The 13,862-nt window shown below is 40.8% G+C and overlaps 1 protein-coding gene across 2 annotated transcripts in view; it reads left to right on the top strand.

The window, feature by feature from the left end:
- Positions 1-13,862, top strand: part of MNAT1 (MNAT1, CDK activating kinase assembly factor) — a 116,332-nt gene that overhangs the window by 79,773 nt on the left and 22,697 nt on the right. The window lies entirely within an intron of this gene.

The following is a 13,862-nucleotide window of genomic DNA, read 5'->3' as shown; positions in this document are numbered from 1 at the left end:
TCCTTGGCAGTCGCAGTGAAGTAGCTGTTCATTTTCAGTTGCACGGTGTTAAAAAAGAAATAAATAAAATTCTGGGGCTTAATTTACCCAGCTGTAAGCCAGTAAAAATATTAAAGTTGGGCCTTTTGCCATGGAAAAGGGGTAGATTTACTTGTCGAGTGCTGTCTACAGTCAAACTGCGTTTGTGAGAAATGAAGCACAGAGCTGGACTATGTCAAAAAGTGTAATGCAGGGCTGGTCCAGCAGCTTGGCAGCATTGTGGTGTGCAGCCATGTTTGGAAGCAAGTTTGGGAGCCTGCTGTGCTGGGTAATGGAGGCTGGGAAGGCCAAAAGTGACGTGTCTGCCCTCTGAAGAAGTGTTCATAGCTGAAATGCCACCTGAAAATGTGTAGCTGCGAGGACAGGGAGTATCCCCAAACTGGTTGAGTTCTGACTTCCAAGGTCACAAGCACTTAGAGCAGCTGGAAAATGATGTGGCTGAGTGAACGCGAGATTGGCAAGGCAGGAAAGTATTTAAAAAATAAAAAATATTATTTACCTTAATGCTTATGAGAAAACTGAAGCCAGAAAGGACTGAAGAAAGCTGAGGCACTTCAGTATGCAGATTCGAAGACCACTGAAATCCAAACAGGAATTCCATCTAGTTCAGTGGCACAGGCAGAATTTTATCTCACACAGAAAATGATAGACGTAGATCGACTTTTTAAAACCAGTATGCAAAGTAATGGTGATTTAGAAAATTCAAGGCTGTCTGGAATTGAGGTTGTCTCTATTTTTATTGTTTCTATCCTTGTGGTGCCTGTAATTTTTTATTATCTGTTCCCAAGCTTCCGAGACCAAATATTAATTAGCAGTTTAAACTTGGGCAGAGCCAGATTCAACCTTCACCACCTGTTTGGATGGAGCACAGCTGTGAGGGACCTCCAGCGTGATGGGAGCCTTGGGGCCCTCTCAGCCCTAAGCCTTATCACAAATAGAAATGCTTGGGGGGGGGGGGGGAAAAGATTACTTGTACCAGGAGAGTTCCCAGTCTCTGTCCCTTTGTATGTGCCCTGTAAGGTGAGTGCTGGCATCCAGGTCTGGCAGGAACTCTGCTGTCCACATCCATCCCATCTTAATGTCTATCCCTATACCTCTGGGTGTCTGAAATACCTTAAACCATGCAAGGCTATTCATTTCTGTATTTTTGTTTCTGTGTTTATATGAACTCGTGCATTTCCTGTTGATGGTGAATGCTTCACTAGTGTGCTTTGGTCCCAGTTTTTTTTTCTTCAGGCAGCTGTTTGCAGCTGCCTCAGTGAGGCAGAATTGCTGGGCACAATGTTATCCATTCCTCCTAAAGATTTCTAGTTACCTCTTAATTCGGACTCCTATAAAGGCAGGTTTAATCTAAAAGTACTTATAGTTTTTATTCCTTCATCTTTGGCCCACTTCCATCGTCCTTCTGTGAGAAAGAAAACAATTTTCCATAGTCCTTCCAAATTTGTGAGTATTTGCTCAGTTTGACCGTGCTGTTGTTAGTCATAAAGTATAGCAACATTTGCTGTTGCTGTTAACAATTTTGCAGATAAAAGTTTGGCCATTTATTGCTGCGAAACAGTTCCCTCAAATGTGCAGGCTGTTATCATCTGAGTTTCTGGAGCCAGAATTATTGCGAAGACGCTGCCAATCTGGAGACTTTGAGTTCACTTCTGTTAATATAATTAATGACTTTTTTTAAATTTATCTTCAGGATGCCCAACAGAATGAGTGTTCTAAATATTCACATCTTAACCTTTCACATTCTGCAAGACTTAATTCAGTTTTCAGTGTAAGTGTTGCTTTTTCTTTCTTAGTAAGCTGCAGTAATGAAGGAGGCAGCTGGCAAGGAAATTTCTAGCAAAACTGGAAAAAGGGTGAATCCTTAAGAGATCATTCAGAACATTTGCTAGGGACCTTTTCTAATAAAAAAGAAAGTAGCATTTTAAGTTGAATTTTATTATTTACTCATTAGACTAACAAAAAATCCAGCAAAACCCACCAACATTGTACAGTCCAATAAACTTGATTCTGCATCATCCCACTGCTCTTCTGTATGGACTTTACGTGCTTTGCAAATAACAAAATTATGTTCCAAATGGTTTTTAGAAATCTGTTTTCAGTTTGAGACTAAATTTTCTTTAACTTTGTTTACCATAGGAGAGCATTAACATCCTTATGATGCATATTTTTTTGCTGTTATGTTGGTGGTTTGACAATAATGAAGAAACAGATTTTAGTTTGTTTTCTTTCCCCATACAAAGGATTGGTACTAAACATAGGATTTTGTGTCTTTCATGTGTCCTGTCCCCCTTCCAAATCATCTTTTTCATACAAGAAGATTTTCTGGAAAGAACAAAATAAAAGCAAGAATCCTGAAATACATGACTTTGTAGGAGCGATATGTATTACACTAACTTGTAGACAGGAATTAAGCTTTAGGTAGGGGAATTGAAAGAAACTTTCTCAGAGTCCTCTAATAGAGGTGCCCTTGACTCCATGGCTGTGGGGTTGCTGCAAAGAAGTCCAGTGTTGTTTCCATGAATCCTTCTGAATGTGCTGTGGCCAGATGGAGATAATTGATCTTGATGACAGAGAACACTTCATGTGTGTAGCGTGGCTTGGAAGGAATAAGCAGAGAAGACTTGCTCAAGAAGTTCAACGAAGACAAGTGTAGGGTCCTGCAGCTGGGGAGGAATAACTGCAGGCAGGTTGGGGGCTGACTTGCTGGAAAGGAGCTCTGCAGAGAAGGACCCCAGTGTCCTGGTGGACAACAGGTTGGCCATGAGCCCACAGTGTGCCCTTGTGAAAGCCAGTGGTATCCTAGGGTGCATTAAAAAGAGCATAGCCAGCAGGCCAAGAGAGGTTCTTCTCCTCTACTACTCTGCCCTGGTGGTGAGGCTGCACAGAATCGTAGTATTGCATCTGGAGTACTGTTTCCAGTTCTGGGCTTCCCAGTCCAAGAAAGACAGGGAACTTCTTCATTTTTCAGATGCATTGCGTCCAGTTTGGCTCCATCCAGTGAGCCTTTGGCAGCGAGCACCTTCAGACAACCAGAGGCGTGAGGGAGCCGTCAGCAAAGGGCAGCTTGGTATTAGGTGCTGAGATACTGACATGACTGGCACCTGCCTTGAGGTCTGCTCTCCGTGTGGCATTTCAGTGCCCAAATGTGTTTCATGTCTATTTTGTCAATTCTAAATTTTCTTGTTTAAAAAAAAATACCACATCTGCCACTGCTATCTCACCCTTCTGAAATTTTACTTCTGCTCCTCCTTCTTTACCTGGTGTAGTTTCAGAGGTTAGTTTTGTTTCCTTTGAAAGTATACTCATTCAATATTTCTTTTTCAATATCATATTTGGGAGCCAACAGTTCTCCATTTCTTCCTGTTCCAAATGAGCTTCCATCGATTTTGGTTTTGGAAGTTAATGTGGGATGACACACTGGGAGCAGAGCGTCCAGGGGCCATCTTGTCTGTTTTTGAGAACGATCTGGGTTCGTGTAATTTGACTGAAGTGGGGAATGTCATCTTCTGGTTCAAATCAGTCCAAATCTGGTGAACTGCCTAAGTCACTGTGAGGCAGTTTGACCTGCCGTGGCTTTCAGGTGAAGGGGGGAAGTGCATCTGAGAGAGCGAGTGTGCCCAAATGTTGGGGCACTTGCTGCCATTACTTTACCTCTGGGTCTCTGAAGAGGAGCCAGAAAGGTCTGTCTTGTTTTATTTTTCCTTTCCTTTCCTTTTTTTTTTTTTCTGCTGATGTTTTAGCTGAGCACACTGAATTTGTCTGTGTGCTTAGAGGTCTGGAATAGATAGGATTTTTCTTACTGCTGAACAGAAGAAATGAAAAATAAAACAAACTGTCATGCCAAGTAGTGAAAGAGTGAAATAGGATGGGGATGATGTTTGTTTGAGGTCCTGAAAAATGTAAATTCATTCCTTGGATGGTCCATAGGGCCAGCAGGAGCTGCCGTACAGCAGTCTCACCAGGTTGTTACAGCTGTGGAAGTGCCACGCACAAGCTACTTACAAACTTACTGTACATGAAAAAACCTGCTTCTGCAATTAACGTTTTGAATAAAGAATTTTGTGTCTCAAAGTTTAAAAACAGTCTCTGTAATCCAAAATAGCTTTTACTCTAGCACAGCCAGTCATATTGATGCCATGCTCACAATGTAATTTACAGATATGATTAAATATATGATTTCTGTTAGCACTCGACTTCAAAATCTTCAGCCTTAACGGGGAACTTTTGTGTAGATCTCGTAAACAAATCAAGCCTACTCTGCTTAAAATAAAATGGTCTTTGCCTACTTAACTTGGCCTCCAGAGATGCATCCCGAGTATTTATATCTGCTTGTAAAAATTGAGTTTGCTCCAAAAATGTTTGCTTTTCTTTAGGGAAAAATTGGTCTTCCTTGTGATGTATTGACTTGTTTTCATTTATAACCACACAGTTAGGAGCACTCAAATCATTTAATGTCTTGTTTAAGTATGATGCAAAAACAGAGGTCAGTGGCAAACACTGGTGAAGTTACTAACATATCTTTGTAGTTAATTTAAAAGTTAAAAGGAATCAAAGTGTTACTTTAGGAATTGAGAGTAAGTTCTGAAGGAAAATCAGAGTTTGGGAATTTTGCGTGTAGAATGAATATGTTTTAGCCCACTGTGCTTTTTATAACAAGCAACTGGATTGATTCGTTCCTTTTTTCCTTAGTGTGCAACATCTCAGTCATTTTAAATCTCGAGTTAAGATGAGTAGGCTGGATTTCATATCTACTACAGCTTTGTTAGCATTTAATTTTTAGCCTTCATTTCAAGTGGAAAATTTCTGCATATTTCTTGGTTGTACAGTGTTGCAGTGTAATTTGAAACACATGTAGTGTTCTGGCACTTAATCTTAGAGATGACTAGTTTAACTTCTATGCTGTCAATCACAATGGTGCTTTTTTTTTTTAAATGAGGCAGTAGTAAAGATGCTCTCCAAACTGTTCTTAAGCCGGTGCTGATCAAGTCTTCGCTGGATTAGTTTTTGATAAAACCCTGTCAGTTTCTGCATTGCATTCAAGAAAGTAAAATAACTAAGAAATGATTGCGAATGGGTGACAGGACCACTGGGCTTTAAAAGTTGTAGCAGGTGATTTTTCACGTCTGCTCACTTTGTGATTGGAGCATGCAGGTATTTCTTGAAAAGCCACAAACGAAGGGCTTATTTGATCTGTCTTGGCCCACTGATTTTGAATACTGAATTCATTCTGCTCCTTTGAACAGAATACAATTTCTCACTAAGCTCAGTAGTCAGAATCAAAAGATTGAGTAAGAGCAAGGAGAGCTTGTCTTGCTTTGGGGGCACTGAGAGTGCTGCACTTGTTCTTACAGGAGTTCTCCTGGCTCCCAAAGAGTATGGTCTGAATTTCCCAGTGCCTCTTGTTGCAGGGCCTCATCCTCTGCTTTCTGAAGTCAACAGAAAGGTTTCTGTTGGCTTCGATGTGCTTTGAGTCAGTCACTTAATGAATGAGAATTGGCAGGTAAGAAGTGGTTATTGTTTTACCGACACAATTCCTTTTGCATACAGCCCTTAAAAGTAAATTGTTTGTTATACCATGAATAATTGAATGGAAGCTTATGAGTAATGGTGTTAGCCATCTGTGGGTACATTTTTTTGAATAATGAATATGGCCAGATGTGCTGTTTTCAAGAGAGACTGAAACAAGGAAATAGACCTGTGTATAAACTATCTATTTGGTTTGATGTGTAAGCTACCTTACATTGGTTTAGCATACTACTGGTTTTTGCAGTAAGGTTTTGTAATGATGCAAGTTTAATATACAGGAGGTAGATTAGTACCGATTTTTTTCCCAACCAAATGGAAATTGAGGAAAGGAGCACAGCCTATGGTAAGTCTGAAATCTTACTGTTTAAGAAATCAGCTTTCTGGCAAAAATGTCTATGAACGTTTCAAACGACACCCTGTAGTATATGGTGTTTTGCATGGAGCTCTTCTGTCAAGGTCATTAGCAATTGAATATATTAGAAGTGGACTGCTTATGAAACAGAGAGTTTTACTTCCTGCCCGCCCACCTGTGGGTATAGTGTGGGTTCTGTAACTGTAAAAGGTCTCGGGAGGGTTATAAAAGCAGAGAATATGGAAAATATATAAAGAAACAAAGAAGGAAGCCTGCATACACCATGTTGTTTCTTGTATTTAAAGTTGGCTGTAGCTGTATATGTACCACTAAATTAACCTCAAAAGCTGGCTATGACAGCAGAATGTCCATGGTAATTGTTTTTGTTGGCGCGTGGCTTCAATATTAACTCATCGATCTAACACGAGTCTCTGTGCTCAGAATACTGGTCTGGTAATGTTTTTTACTTTTTCATGCAATCATGGAAAAAATATGTTTCTGCTCGAAGCAGTTGTCAAACAAGCTTCTTTCATCGACAATCAGACACAGGGCAGCTGAGTAAGGCTGTTTAGTCTAGAATAAATACTCGAGAGATTACAAGGTCGCTGTAGGAAATGTAATTATACCATTTATTCCAGAATAGTCTTTTTGTAGTGTGGGCTTGTAGAACACTAAACCATGCTGTTTATTAAAATGCATGTAATATAAAAAAAAAATAATAAATCAGAGCCTTAACATATGGAACGAAGAACTAACTGTCTGGCAAACTGTACTACAGTTGCCTAGTCAATATTTAAAATGGCTTCAAAAATCAGTGTGGTAGCATTGCTTTCACTGCTGATAATTAGTAGGAGGCAAACCCTGAGCCCTCTCTGCAGGTGTAGAGGCAACGCTGCTAAGTAGGCAGCTGAAAGAGCATCAAGCAAAACGGTCTGATGATGGATTGCGATGTGACAGGAGGCATCCTGCAGATAAATGCACTGTTTTCTGCACTCTTTTGTGCTTCACCAAATCAAAGCCTTTTTATTACCAGCCTCTTACATACCTGATGGTCTGTGATCTGTACTAGTTTTTATATGAAAGCCCTTTGCTGCTTTCATCTTTCCCTTCATCCCCTACATTGTTATCACTTTCTGTATGTGGTTCTTTGGTGACTTAGATGTCCACAGACTTCACTCCTTACTTGTTCTCCATTTGCTTAGAAAAACTTATTTTTTGTGGAAGTTATTTTTAGCTCTTTCATTGCATCTCTGAAATTGTGGTAAGTTTGAGGTCACTATTTTTTGTGCTCGGTGTTTATCTTTACTTTGTTTTTCCTTCCTTGTTTCTCCTGCACTACATTGTGTGGCCTTTTTGAGTCCTTCCTCTGACTCCTAAGCCAGATATATTGGGAACTGTGCAAGTTACCACAAGAAAAATGATATGTTTTGCATGGACAAGAGTGATCTTTCCTGCAACAGGAGAGCGTCAGTGCCCTCGGCTTTTGTAGCTCTTTCCAGGACAGAGCCACAAAATACTTTCTTGAAGACCAGTGATAAACTGCAAGAGGAATACCTTAGTGATAAGGAGCAAGAAGAGCACAGTCATTTGGAAGATGGATGGAGAGTATGGGAGGGCAAGGCTTGATAATTTGCTGAAGAGTGAGGGAAGAACCACCTCGCTTGATCGACATCTGAGAATCACTCTTGCTTTGCACTCCATCATAAGTAATGACAAGGAGTTGTTCTGGGGGAACCTAAGCAAACACTGCTATGGCTTTCTGAAGGGCCTGTTTGGATAGACTAATCTTCTAAATTAATTATTTAGTCTCAGATGTAGTTGAAGCACAAAGGTGAGGAGCATCCTGTTTTGAATTTGCCCTCTAAGGCGTTTATAAAAATCCAAGTAAAAATGCAAGAAGGATGTCTGAAAAGCAGAAGGAGTCGTCTTCCTAGACCCCTCAGCACTATTGTTTCAAGAGGGATGAGTAGTGGATAATGAAAGTAACTGAGACCAAGAGAGACAGGCAGAAAAACAGACCCACAAAAGAGGAAAATAAACCCAGTAATAATGCATTTTCTTGACTCCAGTGCTGATAAACATAGTTGTAATGCAGTCTTCCAAACAAAAATTATTTGCTCAAGTATCAGATGGCTAAAAAGATAATTAATTACAAGTTTCCTGAAATGGCAGAGAGACACACAAGGGAGTTGCATTAAGATTCAAGCAGCATTTCAAGCTGTTGCTCGTGATTCTTCTTTAACCTTGCTACAGATAACTTTGATCCAGCATTATTCTTGATGGGAGGTGTTTCTCACAGTGATCACAAGTCAACAATGTTTAAAGTTTATCTGAAGGGTGCAAAGAAGTTGGAGTGAAGAATCTCTTCACAGAGGAGGATGCCGCTTGCCAAAGTCAGTAATCTAGTTCATTAAATTGATTCTATGTATTTGAACTGATTTCACACCCGATACGATGGAGGGCAAGAATTTTAAGGGTTGGGATGGTAATCTCTGTTTTCTTTTTTAAAATGACCCTGATGACCCCCAGATTAGATCACGCCGGAGAAACACTTTGGGTAAGTGGAACTGGAGAAATTCACTGAGAGTTAATGGTGTTGAATGTCTGCTTTCTTCATTTTTTTTCTGGTTTCCTTTGAAAAAAAATTAATGCAAGTCTTACAGACCCATACAAACTGGGGGGCTTAGTTTGTGTCTCCCTCCATTACAGCAGTTTTTGCATCTGTTCACTGATTTCAGTCAGTGCAGCGCAGCAGAAATTTCAAGGGTAACTAGGCCCCAAGCTGCTGCACAAAAAGAAGTGGTTGGATCTGGAGGGGTGACCCTAAAAGTGTGTCTGCTGACAAAAAGGCTGCACAGTGAGATCAGAACTTGTTGTACATCCAAGAAGTTGCATGGGAGTGAGACACCCCATAAATGTTTTGCCTGCTGAAGAACAGCTTCGGTCAGAGCTTGCAAGCAAGCATAGGAGCAAACTGTTGGAAGTCAGGCTGCGTGAGTCGTGGTGCTTATGGCACTTCTTAAAAAGAAAGGAGAGGAAAACTGAAGCTCTTTGGATCTTTGGAATTGGAAGCTGTCCAAGGGCAGGTAAAAGCTTATTAGCTCAGATGTATTTTGTATTTAGAGACTTGTCTGCTGGGGCAAAGGGCAGAAGAGGAACCCAAGGCTTTGAAAAACCAGCAGCCAACCAAAAAGCTCACGGATGTTCTTAGCTTTGTGTTTCAGATACCTTTGATTCATCATGGACACTAATGACATGAGGTGCCATGAATTCAGAGTCTCTTAAATGCCAGTGTTTGCAGTACAGGGATATAATCTATGGGAACTCAAAATATTAGTCATTTATAAGCATCTACTGCTTTTATTTCAAATCACAGAATCTGATCAAGTCAGCCTCTGTGTTCCAAGAATGAAGTGTTACTTGGTTACCTGACACCCACTCATGTGCTGTGTTACCCAGTAAGCTCACTGGTGATGCTAAAGTTGGCTCGTGGTGTGGTTGCAGTGATTTGCCTTGGCCAGTAGACTCCATAACATGGCCAGGGAGGTTGTGCCTTGAGCCCTGAGCACGCAGCAATCTTCTGAAGACTGGTGGTACTAAACATACAGCTTCAGAAATGCTTGTTAACTCAGCATTTTTGAAAATAAGCCTTTTCTTTTTTTCCTCGGGGTTAGGGTCATGCTCTGTGGCTTTTTTTTTTTCAATTTTTTTTTTTCTGTGGGGCTGCTTACAGTGGGTTGAGGAAAGTACCTGCAATTAAGTTCGTTGGCTGGAGTTTATATATACACATTTAGGAGCTGATTTTCATCGTTTTGTTTTCTGAAGCTTTGGTCATAGTAAGTTGAGATCTGTTCTAGGTAAACAAACCATGCAGTGTCAGTCTTCCAGAAAGAGCTGAGTTGTTCACTTCTCATTCTTCAAAATTGAGGCATTCAAGTTAGGCCATGTTTCTAATAATGAAACAGCAGTTTGAACGTAATCATACTTCACAGATGAACTATTGCTCAGGCTTGAAGGTAACACCACCGTATTTTTGTTTCTTTACCTAACTGGTATTAAATGTAAAAACATAAATCCTTTCCAGTGGGAGAGGAGAAGGGGAGATGGTTTTCATTTGGCATAATTTCCTGTGAGACGAAGTTCTAAACAAGGCCCATATTTACACAAGACAATACAGTTTTACATGTACTAGTGTATCCAGCACATTTTAAAATTGTTTAGCCAGCCCCAGGTATTTAATACTTTCACAATAAATGTGTTTAATAAAAGTAGATGAAGTTTGAAATAATTTTTGAATAATTTTACAGTAGAAACACCAGTTAAATCAACTCCGTTGCAGTAATAAATGTCACAAAAACAATTAATTATACATGCTTGCCACTGCAAAATCAATTGTGTAACTGTTCTTTTAAAACTGACTTTTACATTACTAAATCCTAAACACTACACTTCTGTAACTTGTCAGAATCAGGTTTTGGTTAATAGATATTTTCAGTGATGTAATGGGAACTTCTGGCATGGAGTCAGAATATAATGGACTGTGATTAATGTTTTAATAAGCACTTTTCTTCTACTTATGATGCAGCAGTGAAATGGTTTCCTGCTTAGATTGATAGAACAGCAGGTGTGCGTACTTGTTTTTTCTTTAAGTTTTTCAGTTCCTCTGCTTGAAAATATTTAATGTTTTTCCTCGAGTCGAACTCTGCTCATTTGGGTTTCTCAGTTTGTTTGTTTTAAATCCAGCTGTTGCTGATATTTGTCATTTGGAAGTGGAGGGTGCCTTGGAAACCTTTTCAGTACTTAAAATGATTGCTGTACGAAAGAGGAAGCTCATTTGTTTTAAAAAATAGTTTTGATGTATTGATATTCTCTTCACTGAAAGGATGTGTTTAGAAATAGTGTTGGAGTAATTCAAAAGTGTGTGAGAACCAAGTATGGTGTTGAAAATATTAGCAGGTTAGATTTATTATTTAAGTTGACATAATGTGCATGCTACATGCTTGGTTACTTTTGCGCTGGAAGGGATTGTGTTTTTCTATATCTTAAATATTTCTGCAAAAAAAAAAAAGTCCATTTTAGTCATTCTTTGTAATGACCCATCCATACAGATTTGTCAGCACAGCTTTTTTGGTAGGAATCCAAACTGCTGCTGTCCGGATGGAACAGCAGTTTTCCTCTAAGCCAGGTGAGCATGTTCCCTACGCTTTAAATGCCTTCCAGATGCCAGGTGGTGGTTGCTGTCTGCGTAACACAAAGCACAGGGACTGCCTTGTTGAGTTTGAAGTAGTCTTTTCTTCCTTTCTCCTCTGCCCTTGCAGGTAGTTGCTGACAATATGCAGCCGTTTGAGAGGGATAGGGCAGCTAACTAGGATTTGTCAGCTACCTAAAGGGCAGCCAGGTCAGGCTGCTGTTGGTGACATCCCTGAATAGCTTCTGTTCTAAATCATAGCATGGCAGTGGCCATTGGCAGCACATTATGGTGTCAGATTTGCAGGGAGAGGTGGCTAATCCCTTGCTCCTTGCCTCCTGATACCTCTTCAGCTTCCCAAGTGCAGATATATGGGCAAGGTAGCTCTGGGGCTGTGCTGCAGAGAGCTGTGCTGAGGATGTACTAGGGAGAAGATGCAGTGACCTTTTTCATAGGGGCAGAGTGTCCTTCCTGGGAAAGGGGCTGGGAAATGCTCATAGCATGGAGAGAGGCTGTGTGGTAGCGAGGCACGTACCTGTGCTGAGGAGTCAGGAGAAGGGAGCCTCCTTGGAGATCTGATTCTAAAGCTGCCTGGACATGGACCTGGGTACCCTGCTCTGGGTGGTCCTGCTGGAGCAGGAATTAGGCCAGATGGACTCGGAGGTCCTGCTAATATAAACCATTTGGTGAGAAATGGTGTAAAGAGACAGTCCCATGTCTTGGGTATGGGTGGCTTTAGTCCATCGGGCATGACTCCAGGCACTTCTGCTGTCTCATTTCAAAATGGCAGGTGAGCCTTTCTGGAAGGGCAGAAAAGAAGCTGTGGTCCTGGCTCTAGAACAGTGACTCTTTTCTCTGCAGTCTGTTGACATTGGTTGGGATTCAAGATAAGAGACAGTTTCTCCATCTTTTATCTTTTCGTTCCCCACTCCCCTCTTGGGAATCTTATTGATCCCTTTATTATTAGGAGTGTTAATCTACATTATGATTTTTCTATCGACTTTGGAAAAATGTGGATATTAGCATATTCATGTTTTTAGTATTTACTGAGGGTAATACTGAGTATTTCCCAGAGAGCCTCTATGCATTGGTTGTATGCCAACTTTGCATACTGGGGCAGCATCTGCCTTGAATAAAGTATTTGCATTTCCTCTTTTTGCTACCACTGCATTTCAGTTCTCCCTTAAAAAAAGATTCAGAGGTGACTGCTGGCTGCTATCTTTATTTCCTGATACTCTTCCAGAAGTCATGAGGAAATGCTCATGAATAAAGCCAAAATAAATCTACACTTCTTCTCCCCTTCCGGTCGTTAGAAGCTTCCCTCTCTCCTCCTCCTCTTTTCACATTTAGGCCTTGATCGATTGGGCAGACTTCTTTGCTCTGTGGTCATTGATTCTGTTAATTGTCAAAAAATATTCCAAAAATGAGAGAGGAGAGCTGCGCTCTGAGGCCATCTCAAAACTTGGAAGCGGAAAGGCTCTGCTGTTCCAGACTCTTCAGTGTGCAGTTAATTTTGGAATGAAAAGCCCTACAGATACTGAGTCTGTGAACAACCAGAAATGAGGAAAGAAAGTTCTGCCATTATTTTTTCTTATTCCGTGATGTAGGTGCGTCCTGCTTTTTTTTCTCACCAGGAGAGAAGCAAAGTCAGTAGGTATTGTTGAGAAGCTGAAAGTAAAATACAAGAGTTTGCTTTCAAGTCCACTGTGAATGAGAGGGTACATTGACTAGAGGAGTCCAGGCTATTGGAGCCTTCTTGATCTTCTGGCTTTTGAGTAAAGTAGTCATCAGCATGACTGTTCGTTGGGGTAAGAGGTAGGCCAGGTTACTGGGGATGGGGCTTTCCTGGGAACAGTTGCTGCTGGTTGACTTTCCCACATTTCAAGGCAGAAATGTTGAAAAACTGACTGGAGCTGTCTACTCAGATCAACTGCCCACCTGTACCGTGGTAGCAGGTCTTGTAGGCTGAGGCTTCTAGATCAGAATCTGCCCCTAAAAGGAAAGTCAGTGCCTTTTAGTACTATTTTTATCCCCTTAGAAAAATATTTCATGAAGATACATTTGTGGAGATGTAGGTGCTATTTCATACTTTCCTCATGCACGTATGCACCTCTTGTCTCAGTGGGAATGGTGGTGGAATGCTGCAGTTTATTTCAAATGTTAGTCTGTGCCCAGCAGCCCTGCTCAGGAATGGCAATGGCAACAGAGGCTTTGCACCAAACCTCAGGAGAACTGATTTCACCACTGCGTTGCTCTTTGTAAGCTTGAGGTTACCAAGGTCAAATATTCACTAAAATCTAGGGTAGTTGCATGTCTGAGCTCCTTGTGGGCTGTCCATTGACTTTTCCACTGGTGCTTTGGTTCATTATCTGCAAAACTGGAAAACCTGTTTTGGAATATCAGTGTTAGGCACAGGGAAGTGCTAATTACAGCAGAGGAGACCACGTAAGCAGGAATGACTGAGTGGAGGTGATAACACAGGCTACTGGTATTTTCAAAGAATAGGGAATGCTGTATTTTGGACTGCTTTGAAGGATGGTTAGTTGCAACAAACCCCAGAATTTTGTTGATTCATGACTTATATTTTGTTTTTATTCAGCATTTTTTGCCCTTTCTGAGGGCTCCAGCAGCTGAAACAGCACAGCCTTGCCACACAGCAGTTTCAGCTGAGTCTGGTGTTTGAAATGGCAACACTGCTAAATGTTTGTGACTTGGTTTTAGAAGAGCATTTGAGCTGCCAATTTCCTTAAGAAA

The sequence above is a fragment of the Numida meleagris genome, chromosome 6 (genome assembly GCF_002078875.1).
Source record: "Numida meleagris isolate 19003 breed g44 Domestic line chromosome 6, NumMel1.0, whole genome shotgun sequence".
In the NCBI taxonomy this organism is placed as follows: Eukaryota; Metazoa; Chordata; class Aves; order Galliformes; family Numididae; genus Numida; species Numida meleagris.
Note: the sequence above shows the minus strand (reverse complement) of the source record. Positions and strands in the feature narration are given on the sequence as shown.